The sequence below is a fragment of the Colossoma macropomum genome, unplaced genomic scaffold, assembly GCF_904425465.1.
Source record: "Colossoma macropomum unplaced genomic scaffold, Colossoma_macropomum, whole genome shotgun sequence".
NCBI lineage: Eukaryota > Metazoa > Chordata > Actinopteri > Characiformes > Serrasalmidae > Colossoma > Colossoma macropomum.
The window spans coordinates 28,086,706-28,100,715 of NW_023494803.1; the positions used below are offsets into that span (position 1 = coordinate 28,086,706).

Genomic DNA, 14,010 nt, shown 5'->3' on the forward strand with positions numbered 1-14,010 from the left:
TACACCTGCAGCATCCTGAGAGGCGCATAAAGGTCCAGTATATTCAACCGTAGCCCCTCTGGAAAAAACATTCATAAATACAAATCACACACATTGTCCCCTGGTCTATTTTCCATCTACAAACACAAGATGTCTTATATCTTTAATATATAGCAAAGCATATTTCTTTTTAATCTGGATCCAGTGCATGCAGCTGAAAAGCAGAAATGTCTTTTAAAGGAATGCTCCAGTGTTCTTCAACCGAATCTCTATTTGCCATATCCATATCATACAACTGATTACCATGGCAAATAATTTTGACACATTTCCCTGTGCTTACTAAAACAACATACTTGTACTAGACTTCAACACCTGCCCACTGGCTTTCGCTATAAATCTGTCAATGTGTCAAAACTACTGTCTGTGGTAATCGGCCGTACGCTGCAGATGTGGCAGACATGGACTACATTTAAAAATACTGGAGTATCCCTTTAAGCATCAGGTCGGTATACAAGGGAAAAGAAAGGAAAATCTCTCCAGTGACAGTACAGTTCACTTTCACTCAGTTGCACTTGTATTTCACCTCTGCACCTCTAATGGCTTCCAGATTTAAGCATGAGGGAAGCCAAGTAGTTTGACGGAGTGCGATACTGGCTGATTTAACGGCTGCAGAAAGGAGAAAGAGAGTGGAGTGTCTCAGAGAGAGGCCCGACCTGTCTAAAAACAGCATTTATTTAACAAGCTGTTTGGAAATGAAGGGCAGAGCAGAGGTTTACCAACGAGGGAGAATAGAAGTAGGACAAGAAAAGAAAAGAGAGGCAAAAAGAGACGATAGGTCCCCTTCTGTTCTTCTTTTATGTATGGGGGGGACCTGCTCCCTAAACGGCAGACAGGTTGTATCTATATGTCAGCCCGGTGCTGAGGAAAAGCCCATCCACTGCCAGCTAATTTGGCCACGATGATTCATTCTGTGGTGCTAAATGTTTGCCTTGGGGAAGCAGTCAGTCTGCTGTCCCTTCTGATCCGCTCCCTCCATCTGCCTGTCGCTCCTCGTTTCTCTCTCTCCTTCTCCTCTTCACCTCAGAACCTCTTTCCCTCCCTTATAGGCACCAAGTCCAAAAAAAATACTTTTGTACTCTTTTCTAGTTAGGGATATATCGATCCAACTTTTTCCCTCTGATATTGATTCCAGTATCTGAACTCAGGATATCAATACCAACACCAAGTACCAATCTGATGTCAATGCTTTGTTAAGGCACTGCGTTCAGTTGCATTACAGGCTAACAAACTATCACGCTGAAAGTCATATACAAATATTTTTTAAGATTGTGCACATTTAAAACTATATTGTTCCAAAATATCTGCAGAATTTTCCAGCAACCACGAGTAAGAAACAGTACTGAATGTGAACTGGTCACATTTGACAAACATCCAGTTCGTTTAGTAAGGTTAAGATGGGCCAATACTAATTCAGGGCTTGGTTTGAGAGGGCTGCCAACCTTTGATACTACCGGTATACCTTCGTGATCGAGGTATCGACAGTCAGTCACAGCCGGCATGACCTGAGGTAAAATAGACTCATTGTGATTTTGAATGTTAATTCTGAAAAGTATTAGCGTAACATGCTAGTCTAGCATACTAGTAGCACTACACGTTAACTAACCCTGAGTAAGGTTTGCTAATGCCAGCTCTGTGAAACTACAGCGTTTCAGCAGCCAAGTAAGCTAGCAATTTCGTAAAAGACAGACTATGGCTTGAAAAACATAGGCTGAAATATGCGTTTCTGTGAGGTCACTGAACACTGTTGTCAGGATTTTAAAAAGAGGGGGCTTGTAAACAAATGAATTCTCAGGTGTAGCCATTTATTTTGCATTTTTTACGTTTTATCCATGCAAAAATGTACTGAAGGGTGAGGGAAGCCCAAACTGTGAAACCCAAAACTACACCAGTGTTGTACAGTAAACTGTGTGCATCACGTTTGAATCTGTTTCAGTATTTCACTTTTTTCTTGGAGCCTTGCCACTGATGTAAACAGTAAAAGAATTCCTAACTAAATGTATGGAAATAGCACTAAACGTTCAAAAAATGTCAGCTAGAACAGAGTAACATTTGTTGCCCCATACCTTCACACATTTCTCTCTCTGTCTTCTAAAAAAAAATAAAAATACACACACACACTCCCTCTCTCTCATCCGTGGTGTGAGAGTGCTCCTCTCACCGTGGAAACGTCACCGCACTGTATTAGCATGCTCAGGCACGGGGGCGGCCAGCCATTACCTAGCAACAGAGAGGCCTGTGATTGGCTGCCTCCCTCAGACTGCGAAGTGGGTTCGGTCGGGGGCTGAGAGAGAGGGAGCCGGCGGGTTTCGGCGAGGGAGACGGGGGGCTATTTTCTGCCCGTGTCATCCGGGCTCGTCACATCGAAACGACATGCAGCGGCGCTCCTCCCCCATAGCCTGCCCATTGACTGAAAGGGTAGCAGACCGGAACGATCCGCCGCAGCAGCAGCACCCGCAGCGGCCAGACGCACAGCTACGATCCCCCAGTAGAGCTCGGCTCGCACGAAAACATGAGCTTACCTCACAGCCTTTGCTCTGTCAGATGAGATTTGGGCAAACTTGACTAGGAGCAGAAAAACGGAGAGAAAATGGAGCTATTTTTTTGCTCTGTTGTACTGATCCTTTTTATTCAAGCTGCTGATTTTCAAACTGCGTTTTGCTGCAGATGTCTTTCTCTCTCTCCCTCTCTCGCCACAGTATAACCATAACAGTCTCTGTCTGCGCTGTACCGCATAAAGGCGAGCTAAATGAGTTGCAAACCGCAGGTCAGTACAGTTGACAGCAGAGGTGATTCTATAATCTACACAACAAAAGAAAGCACTAGCTGTCCTTAAGATGGTTTGACCTCTGGGCTGTGTGGTAAACCTTTGCCAAGCTTAGTGGTCAACCAGAGGGCAAAGCAACACAGGCCATGTATTTATATCTCTCTGTCCTCCTTCTGTCACATCAGGGTCACATTTACAGCCACTGCCTCCATCAGGTTGGCTTCAACACACAAAAGTATTGCACATGAGTGCTAACAGAGCAACAGGGTGAGCTCATGGTGGAAGTAATATTACATGCCAGCTGAAAGAATGGTCATATTCATCACAAGTACTAGTTTTGGCTCCTACTGCAGTTGTTAGGTCCTGCAAAACCTCCAGTGCCCTCTAAACATGTTCCAAGACTCATAGCAGCATGGTAGGGGCGACTTCCAGACAGGGCGAGAGTGACATATGATTAATATAGAGGCCCTGGACAGTAAATGGAAGGAAAATCAAGCCTGTAAGTACAAATGGGGAGCGCACTTCATAAATATGCACCACGTCCCCATATAAATCTGGCTGTGTGAAGGAAATACTGCTGGGGCCTGGGAGATGGAGGCAGCCTGAGGAGGCTGACTGAAGAGCTAGGTGAGCTGGAAGCTTCATTAATCACAGTGAAGGAAGAGGGAGTTTGGGCAGCGCAGCAACTCTCTACAGCACAACATCTGTGCCAGCACTGACGGCAGCCGTTTGCAACCAGGCACGCTGTACATTAGACTAAGCCATCTGGCCCAGTCAGTGTGGGTGATGACTTGTGAAAGGGAGGCAGTTTGGGAGAGCGTTTGTAACCCACGTGGCTTATGGGTGCCAAATAAATTGAAGTATATTACCACTCTGCAACAACTGCATGTTTAAAAGTACACTTAAGGCTGGGTGGTTTAAACACTAGACTTCAGGCTGCCAATTAATAAAGAGCTTCTGATGCTGAGTTAGGGAAATGGAAGAAAGCGCAGAGTCATCTCCCATTAAAGGCAATAAGCTACTCCAAAAACAAACACAAGGAAGTAATTACATCTGAACAAATGCAGGAAAATGCCAAGTGTAAGAGTCTGCCTGCAATACCAGCCTTTGACCAGCAGGAGTCCTCCTGGCAGTGGCTCATAAAGTGTATGGGCGTCTGAATGAGCAAATCACAGCCATTAAAAGGTGCCGGCACCATTCAGAGATATGAATGAGGCCTCTGAACTCCACCGTGAACTGAGAGCTATGACTCATCTTCTGATGTTCTCCACTCCTTCTATGGAGATGCATCTTCCTTCAGCTCAGACAAACATGGCAACAGGTACATTTGGCCACTGGCTGGATTTCAGTAATGGGTTTTAAACCTGGGAAAAGTCGGTCATGTTTTCAGGGAATGTGTTTTAAATGTGCCAAGGACACAGAGGGTGGGAGAGAGAAGTTAGAAGAATGTAGCGGTCGCACTGTACACTTTGGCCCACATTTCAGCAGAATCTTGAATAAACAGAGAGAATACTGTGCAATCTGAGTCAGTCGGCCTTAACCACCCGACTGAACCGAGGTTAGTGGCTCCTTCCTGGGCCTGTGGGCCATCTGAGACTCCTCCAGTGGCTCTGGTTCCTATTACTAGAAATGTCCAATGGCGAGATTGATAAAACACATTGGTTTGGCTGCTGTACAGAGGGAGAGAGAGAGTGGGGTTGCTGGATGTAGAAAAAGCCCAGAGGCACAGCGCAGCATGGGAAAATGTCTGATCTGAGAGGGATAACAATAGAGAAACTTTACGTTTCACTGTAAATCTAACACAGAAGCCCCTTGAACATATCCATGTGCTTATGAAGTCCAGGTCCCCTTGCTAGAGATTTCTTAATAAGAATAATTTGATCAATGGTAAAATTAAATATATTGTCATAGGTCTTCAGTATGTTCCAAAGCACAAATACATATAAGATGTTTGCAGTATATGCTGTACATCCTATTGTTTGTAGATACATGCTTCTCCAAGTCTTTCTGGGAAGGCTTTACACTAGTGGAACACTTTTGTGAGAATTTGACTGCATTCAGCCACAAGAGTATTAGTGAGGTCAGGCACTGATGTGGGATGATTAGTTCCGGATCACAAACATCTCACCAACTTATCACAGAGGTACTGAATAAAGCTCCACCACAATGTTGGGGTGCTTTATACCATTCAAACTGCTTGGCACTGGGCATGGTGACCTTTGGCTCATGTCCGGATGCTCCAACGCACCTCATTCTATCATGCTATCTCCTTCAATGCATTTCTATTAAGATTATACAAGCTGTGCGTGCACAATTTAGTTTATGTCAGCAGTGGGTGCATCTTAAAGTAGGGCTGAAAGATGAATCATTTTCATATCAAAATTGCAATTTTAAGCAGTGCTATTTTCAAATCGCAAGATATGCAATTTTTATTATAGACTACATAATGTCGTCTTAGCACGTTTTAACTTTAACATAATAACACAGAGCTTGTGTACCACCTGTAGATGAGTCACACCAATCAGAAACAACCAAACCCCCATGTGCTGTGTACACAATCACAACTAACTGGCAATCTGGCGCACCATGTTCAAACCAGAAAAACTGGATATGCTGGTCATCTTGGCTGAAAAAAAAACAGGCCTTTACAAAAAAAAATCGCAATTTAAAATCAGTCATAATATTGGTCAGGAAAATCGCAATTAGACATCTTGCCAAATCATTCAGTCCTACCTATGCAGCTTCACAAACCAAATTCACTGATTAGAAGGGATGTATATTTATGTTTGGACTTAGAGTGCATTACCTTTATTTGTATGAAGAATATATTAATAATAATTAATTAATTGTGTTGTGTGAGCTCACATAGTTCTTCCCGCACCAATGCGAAAGCAAGAAAAACATTCAAAGTGCTTTTATCAAGTTGATCATCCTTAGACTGTTTAGGCATGGCACTCGAGTGCCTTACTGCATGTCTTTTACAGTTCCGCTGAAGCCATACATCACTGAGAAAAAGTCTAAATATTTGTCTCCATCCAGTATGGTACAATAATCACATCTTGAATGCCTATGTTGCTATGTTCCCTTGGACCACAGGGCACATAATACATAAATTACCCTGTCATTCAAGAGGAATCAGAGGACGGAGAGAGAAAAATACAATTCTTTTGAGTATTGGGAGAGGGAGCAGGAGAGGAAAAGAAAGAGAGAGAGGGAGAGAGACCTTGCATCCAATCAGCATCACTCCATGTCTCCGTCTCCATGGCAACTGGCTCATCTTTCTTTTTTTCCCCCTGCTGAATGGTCCAGGTTGGTGTGCAATAGTTCATGACAGACTCTGCAGCTGAGAGCCGGTCTCGCCGTGCCTCAGAGGATGAGCAGGAGGAGGAGAGGGAGAGGTTGCCATGTCTTCTGATTAGTAATCAGATCACAGATTCACCCTGAATCCTGGGGGCTGAAACTGAATTATATATTGCCAGTGCCAATCAAGCCATGCACTCCCTCATTGGCATTCTATTTAAAGTACAAGCCAAGTCCCCTGATCACTCTCACGTCTTGGCGAGCGATGACATCTGACTACATGCCACACTACATGCCAGACTGCCATGACATTTTCAGAAAATGTCAGAAAAGGCCCGGCTAATCATTGTTAGTCAATTTACAATTAAACACTTCACTACATCATATAGAAAAAAAACTAGGAGGCAAATGAGCTTTTAACATCTGCACAGATATGATGTGGACTGCGGCCTGTTGAACCCTACATAATTATGAGCCCATTTGTGTTAAATGAGAAACCAACTTTCTGGAACTAATATTTTCAGTATGTAGCAAGTGCTGACACTGAATATTTTAGCAATAACAACAGGAAAGCAATAAAAGAAGTAAGTGGGGTTAACTTAGTCTACCACTTCAATGGCAAGAGTCACAGATGAGTGTGACGCAGTTCAGAGTTATTCTGCAAATAGTGGCCAACAGTCTCTGTTGGGTTACATTCTAGCCTGGTTTTGCACCACAGACCACAGCAGGGTTCAGACAGACTTTACTGGCCCTTAACATGGTGTACAGATACTGTGAAGAAGTGACCAAAACAGTTTCTTAATACTTTTCTCACAAATAATTGGAGACCATTGTTTTATCCAGTTTCAGTGCACCCATCAAGGCTCCTTCCCCAAATGGATTATTTCGTAGCAAACAGGGATACACTGACATGGGAATCGTGGGCATCTTATATTTATCACGGATATATCTGCCAGTGTCAATACCAACACCCATACATAAACATTTCTAAAAAGGAAAAATTGAGACAACATCTTAGCACTGTAATTAGCATTATAATGATATGTAACATTTAAAATACAGTACACTAAATATTAATTTAAAATATTGATTCAAAGTAGCAGTCAAATCTAAAGAGCTGTCAAATACCATTAATTTCTTTTAAGCAGTTATCTGCTGATGCTGATCATGCTGGTCATTTCTGTATCATCGTGCATCTCTAGTAGCAAGTATTATGAAGCAGAAGAAGCTTTACAGAAAGCTGAAATAAAAAAAATATTCAACTGAATGAGTATTGATAGCGCACAACTCTGTTTTTGCACTAATAATTATATTTGGAGGGCGTTGTTAATTTTGAATTATATTATTTTATGAGAGTGAAAAATCAGATGGTTAAGAGGGATAAGTGAATGTTCCATCTTCTGTTGTACATTGTTATGCTCTCTTTGTCTTGTTTTGTAGAAATTTGTCCTTGTATGGTTTTGTTTTAGAATCCATCTTTTATTTAATGTGTTTTCTTATTCTTATATATTGTGGATAGAATTACTGTAAGCGACTGCTTGCAAATCAGTTTTTTCATTGAGAGATAACAAAGATTGAACTGAACTGAAAGATCTGATGACTTTCTTCGTTCTGAAATTCACTGACATTTCCAGCCAACCCAGTTTCGATCATTTACAAAAGATTGGTAGCGTATCATTTTAAACGGAACCTCAACAATATAAACTCTGACTTAACTTCATTAGGTTGAAAGGGATTTTTGCCAATGTTCTGCAAAGCTTGTCCAGCATAGAAACAATTGCTATCAAAAAACACATTTGCGGGCGAAACATGGATTGATGAAACTGAAACTCTGGGATTGGGCTCAGACTTTCAAATTTAGTCAAGCCTGTGTGCAGATCACAAGAGCTTTTTCTTACTTATTCAAATGTCTTAAGTTAAAGTTGGATGTGTGAGTGGAAGTCTGGCACATCTGTTGACAGCTGAGACACATCTAACACTTCTTAATGAAGCACCATCACAGCACCCATTCACGCAACAGATGGGCCTAGGGGGGCTGAAGAGGGGGCATTTGCACTCAGCCCAGGTGATGGGGGGATGGTGACAACAACTGTAGCCATCTGAACCATCATCAGCACAGAGGCCTCTGCCAGAGATACACTGAGTGACAACGTCTCCTTTACCCAATCACCATCTCACTGCTCAGCGCCAGAGGTGGTCTAAAGCCTTGGATGAGCGCACAAACCTACGTGCTGTCAACAAAATGGGCAAGACAAAATGAAACAAGATGCACAGAAAATAACGAGGGTGTATCTACAGAGGTTACATGACTGCTCAGCAGTTCTCCATGAGAGACGTGTTTGATTAAATATTAATGTTATCTCAGGAATGTAGCTGTTTGTTTTCCATTCTTGCAATGTTTGCGAAAAAAAGGCTTTTCTGTGGAAAAGCATGCTCCTACATATTAGCATTTCTGGATAGCACAACACAGAGTAGGCATAAAGAAAGAACTAGATAACAGGTTAATTTGAAAGAAGAATTTCAGATGTTGTATCTTTTCTCTAATTATACCCCCAAGAAAATCAGTGCTTTATAAACTGCAGTTTTTAGTTTAATGAAATCAGCCTGAAAAGGTCAAAAACAATGTGCTACTAATGTGCAGAAATCACCTGCAGTTCTCAACCCACCAGAAGAAACGTCAATACTGTCGGCCAGCTCAGAAAATCTTTTCCAACAAATGAGTGCTGGCATCACTGGGGCATAGACGGTTTATTGATCCAACAAAAGGTCAATCATATCTTCTTACATGATGAGGATTAATGTGTATTGGTTGACTAGATTGCAGTAAACACCCCCTGGAAGGCTAGTCTGAAGAAAGCAGATGAATGACGAAGTAAAGGATGGTGTGGCTGCTTTGGGGGTTGTGCGTTTTCACAGAAGAGCACTTAATTAGGGTTGTTCAAAGGTGGAGCGCATTCCTCCAAGTGCTTACTGAAATGACATTTCAAAGGCTTGACACATAGGCCCGACTAATGCAAAACAAGTAGGACTCACCAGAACAGCTGGTGTTGTTCTTTTTCTTTAAAAGCCTTCTTGAATACTGACAACGAGTACTTTGCTCTCAGCCAGACGGACCATCTTTTTTATTTTTTCCATTGTTTTGCCACAAGGCCGCTAGGGAGGTTTCCGTTTCATGGAACTTTCATGACCATTAACACTGATGGCTTTTACCCAGTGTGATCATCAGTTGTGCAAGGTCAAGGTCACAGAGACACAGATACAAATGGCTTCACAACAGTCTGCTGCAGCACAGCATTTTCAATTGCAAGCTTGATCGATAACAAAAAGACAAAAGGAAGGTGGGCGAGAGGGAGGAGTGTAGCAGGAGAAAAGCAGTGGAACAAGAATCCTTTTTAGGCAAAGCAAACCTAAAAAGACAAAAGATTAATCATAGCTTAGTCATTTAAACACAAAGCGATAAACAATATAGTTCTTAGTGAGTGATACACGGCTCGCCAAATACAGTAGGCTGTAAAAAAGTTTAAAAAAAAAGGCCAGCTTGTGGAATGAGGGAGGAAAAAGCGAGGCCCCCCAGGAGAAGATGGATGAGGGGACAAGCTGCTGACTGAACTCGCTGCACTGTGAAAGCTTCAGAAACCTGAGTCCACTCCCGCGCCTGTGGTAGCTGAGCCCCAGTCTAAAATGGCTGCCAGAGAGTCGTGTAAACAACCCAGAGGAATGAAAGGGGCTACATTTCTCCGGCCCGCCTGCCAAGAGCTGCACAGCCCCAGGGTTTGCAGTTAACCCTTTTCTACCTCACTGATCTGCATGCTTACACATAACCACAAAACATAATGCTTAGTTACAGCTCTCCTAAGTGTTATTACAGTTAATGTAAAAATGTTATTATTGGGATTTTTCAAGGCTGTTTCAAGCTAATTTGAAGGCCTTTATTTGTCTCCCATTTTTTATTATGGCATCAGGGAAGAATATGTAAAGCATGAATTCCATTGTAGAGTGAAACTTCTTTCTCTGTGAATATGACAACAGATGTGAATCTGAAGAAAGAGCACTGGTCATTCAGATCCTCAAAGGCTGCGGGCACCATTTGATACAAAGCTTGGTTTGTGCTCAGACAGGTATTCTATCTGTCCCCAGTTCAATAGCTTGAATCAATCAAGCGAAACCAGCCTTGTACAATCTAGCCAGGAGGCTTTTCAGAAAGGACAGAGTCACCATGGTGCCCTATAGTCTGCTTCCATGTGCTCAAAAACAACACCCCCCCTTTTCTGAGCCCCCATTCCAGAAACCCCCCACCCCAGCTTGCTCTGGCGGGAAACTACAGGAAGCTCTAACAGGCTAACCCTCAAGGGTGGGGGCTGGCCTTGAAATGCAAATTGGAATTCCACAAGAAATTGAAGTCCTTTACAAGCAAATGAAAAACATCAGACTGGAACTGTGCCAAAACTGCCCCCCACCTTTTAACAACCTAATGTCATTAGTCAAAGGCAGACCCAAACAAGCTCCATCTCATGTGGATTTTGTACCAGTGGGCTGTTCAGTTATATAAGAAGGAACTGCACATGGTTAACCCTTTTTTATGACAGCAGCATATTGTTCATTAGCAAATATGCATTCAGAACTGATGCAGTAATAAATTCCCTACAAAAAAACAAATGTATGATTCACGAGTAACAGATATGGATATACCATGAAAAATACTACAAATTACAAAATAGTCCTATAAATTCACATTTGCAGCTACCTCAAGGGATCGCACCATCCGTCTTCTCTGCACCAAAGAGAAGCTAAAAACAAGAAAAAGGAAAAAAGGGGGTGGTGGTGGGGGAATCAGGGACAGAAAATCAATTCGTCTCTGCAGCTTTAATATCTGCAGAAGGAGGCAGGAAGCTCACGCCTGCAGCAGCTGGCAGCTTATTCGCCGGGACGGAATGGAATGTCTGAGATTGCATACATTATCTGCCAAGGGGGCCCTGGGCTACGAAAGATAGTGCTGACATCACTGTCTATAAATGGCTGTGCTCAGAGGCAGAGTGAATGAAAACAAGATGGGAATAACCCTTTCCAGACAAACCCTCAGTCTGCACAAAACAACATGCATACAGACAGAGAACAGAGAGGCAAAGGGAGAGACAAAAAGGAGAGAAGAAGAAATAAATTGGAGTATACAAAATCACAGTAAGAAAACACTGGTTCAGTAGAGAATGGAGAGAATGAAAGAGCACAGGTGAACAGCTCTACTTGCTCAAACCTGATTAATTTATTTACACTCATCTGAATGTGCCTTAGTAGAAAGCGTCTGAAAACAGAAAACAGAGATTTACAATCGAACATCAGGGAAGCATTGCTGTTTTAATGCTTTTGTTTCCTTTGTGCTTTAGAAAAGCAAAAATGCTTTAAAATGTGCCATTTCAAAAAGATATACTAAAATTGAGAAAGAACATTTCATCTCTAATCTATAACTACAATGTATAGAAACTGTCTAAATAAACCAAATTCTTGTAGGCAGAATCCCGTCCGGCATGCGCAGGGTTAACCATGAGCCGCCGTCCCCCGTCCCCCGTCCCCCCCCCCTGTGTCCACACATTCCTGAATAAATGATGTTTTGAACAAGGCTGGTTACCATGGGCAACCGAGCACGATGGCACTGCGGAGTAACCTTTGGAGTGGCTGTATTTTTATCTGCTGGAAACTTCTCCCTCGTAGAGAAGGACTGGAGGGAGGGAGGGAAGGAGGGAAAGCGAGAAGGATGAGAGAGGGAGGCAAGTGGGGTTTTGGAGGGGGAGGGGGGCTTCCCTGGCCAGTAGACAGGGAACAGACTGCAGTGATTTCACAACGCGTCCATAAAACTACAGATCCAAAACAGACAGGCTAGAGCCTGGCTGGGTGAGAGAGAACTACATTGCCAGTGCATTACAAACGTCATTTATCTAACGGACTAGGTTTTGCTATGACATGAAGCGTGAGAAAAGCTTAATGTTTTAGATGAGCCGCATACCTTAATGTCATGTACTGCAGGAGACACTTGACAACTGTCATAAAAACGTGTTGCTGATGCAGCTAATCTAGAGCTGTAATGAAGCTGGGGGACTGGGACAGTCACCATGTCTCCATTCTGTCTGGTGGTATTTCAGAGACCCCCCTCCCCCAAGTCATATGATGGTAATTCCCAATGACGGAGCAATCCACACTAGCACTCACACACGCAGTCCTATCAGATTTCACAGGCTAAAATTATCAGGGATCTGTCTGCAGTGCTAAGGCAGCCATAGAGCAAAGCGTCTGCTCTTATTAAACAGCCAGATCCAGAAGAGGAGAGGTATAGCTGCGGCTTGCATGCTAAAGACTGGAAATCCCACAAGACGGGGTATTATATGCACAGAATATTCACTGCATGAGCTGTACGGAGAACAAGAGAAAGAAAGCTCCTCATCATAGGGATGGATTAAGGTTATTTGTGGTTCTTTTCACTATGCATGCTGCAATCTAAAACCCGGGATATTGTTGCACCCACCTGATCAGCGTGTGCTTTAGCATTATAATACAAGGCACTCCATCCTGACCGAGTCACCACATCTCAGATCCAACTGACAGGGCAGCTGCTGCTGCTGCTACATCTCTGCAATGCACCACTGCACATAACATCTCACATATTCAGACACGACTCCTGCAAGCACAGTAGTAAAAACATCATTATGTATTGAGATTTCACTCTTTCGTTGTTAATCAAAGAATTTTGAGTGTTCAGAACGACCTCGAATAGGCTTCAACAATAAAGCTCAGCTCAATACAGATGCAGCACTTTAAACCAGGACTTGTGTAGCCTAACAAAGGAACACAGCATAAAAAGCATAGAGACGGAAGACAACTGGGTTTGTATACTATAAAGCAGAATTAAAGTTTCTTTCCACTGCATTCCATGGCAGCCCGTTTAAGTTCCAGTAATTGTTAGACATTTATAACATCACTGCTTTACATGGAAGATGCTGGAATTCATTCAGCGAAGACCTCATTTCATAAGGGAAACTATGCCAAACTGAACATATTTAGAGCAAAACACAACTGAACAATTAATCCATGCACACAAACTATCATTAACAAGGATTTTTTTTAAATGTTAGTGTATTAACTTCTTCAAGCATTTGGCAACATATTACTGAAGGGTGGTTTTCAAAAAATCTGCATAAGTCTTTCATGACAACTGACTTGAACCCAACACAAACATTTACAAAGGCTTACTGCGACAAGCATCAGCTGCCGTAACACTTTCTGAAGTGCAACAACATCAAAATGACAAAAGCAGCCTTTATGACAACTAAAGCTAGATGAAACAGACCTTTATAAATGTTCCTGTAACTATAGTTCAGTTGTCAATCAAGGTTTATGTAGCTATTGTGTAGCCCTATGAATGCTGCCCTTCAATGAAGTGTTACCAAATGTTTTAACACAAACATGACTTTGCCTCTTCCTGAGTAGTGGCTGAGTAATGAATGACAAGCTCAGTGAAAAGCAGGACAATTCCCCTTTCACATATCATCACATCTCAGTGCATAGCCTCAGACAGGTTCAAGCAGAGAGAGGTCTGTGGGTGAAACATGCTGGCATATGCACAGCACTCTGACCTTAAAGTCCCTTGTTATTTAGTCTGGAGGTCCGTTCATGGCTGGTCGCCATGAAAGAATTGTGCTACCAACCATTTGTCTGAGTCGCTGTAAGGAGAAAAAGAGCATTAGCTTGAGTCATGGCAACAGCCACGCACCAACTGCTTCGCCCCCCCCTCCTGCAGCCAATGCAAGAGTACGACCGACGGGTCACATGACCACCAGCTGAATTCTAAATGAGGAATGTGGCCCCAGGGCAGTCTCAGGCATGTGCAAGCACTTTCCCTCCCGTTCTTTCTCTCTCCC

General features: G+C 42.8%; 1 protein-coding gene across 5 annotated transcripts in view; it reads right to left on the reverse strand.

Annotated features, from left to right (window-relative positions):
* kiaa0586 (KIAA0586 ortholog) overlaps nucleotides 1-14,010 on the reverse strand; it is a 137,672-nt gene that overhangs the window by 100,429 nt on the left and 23,233 nt on the right. The window lies entirely within an intron of this gene.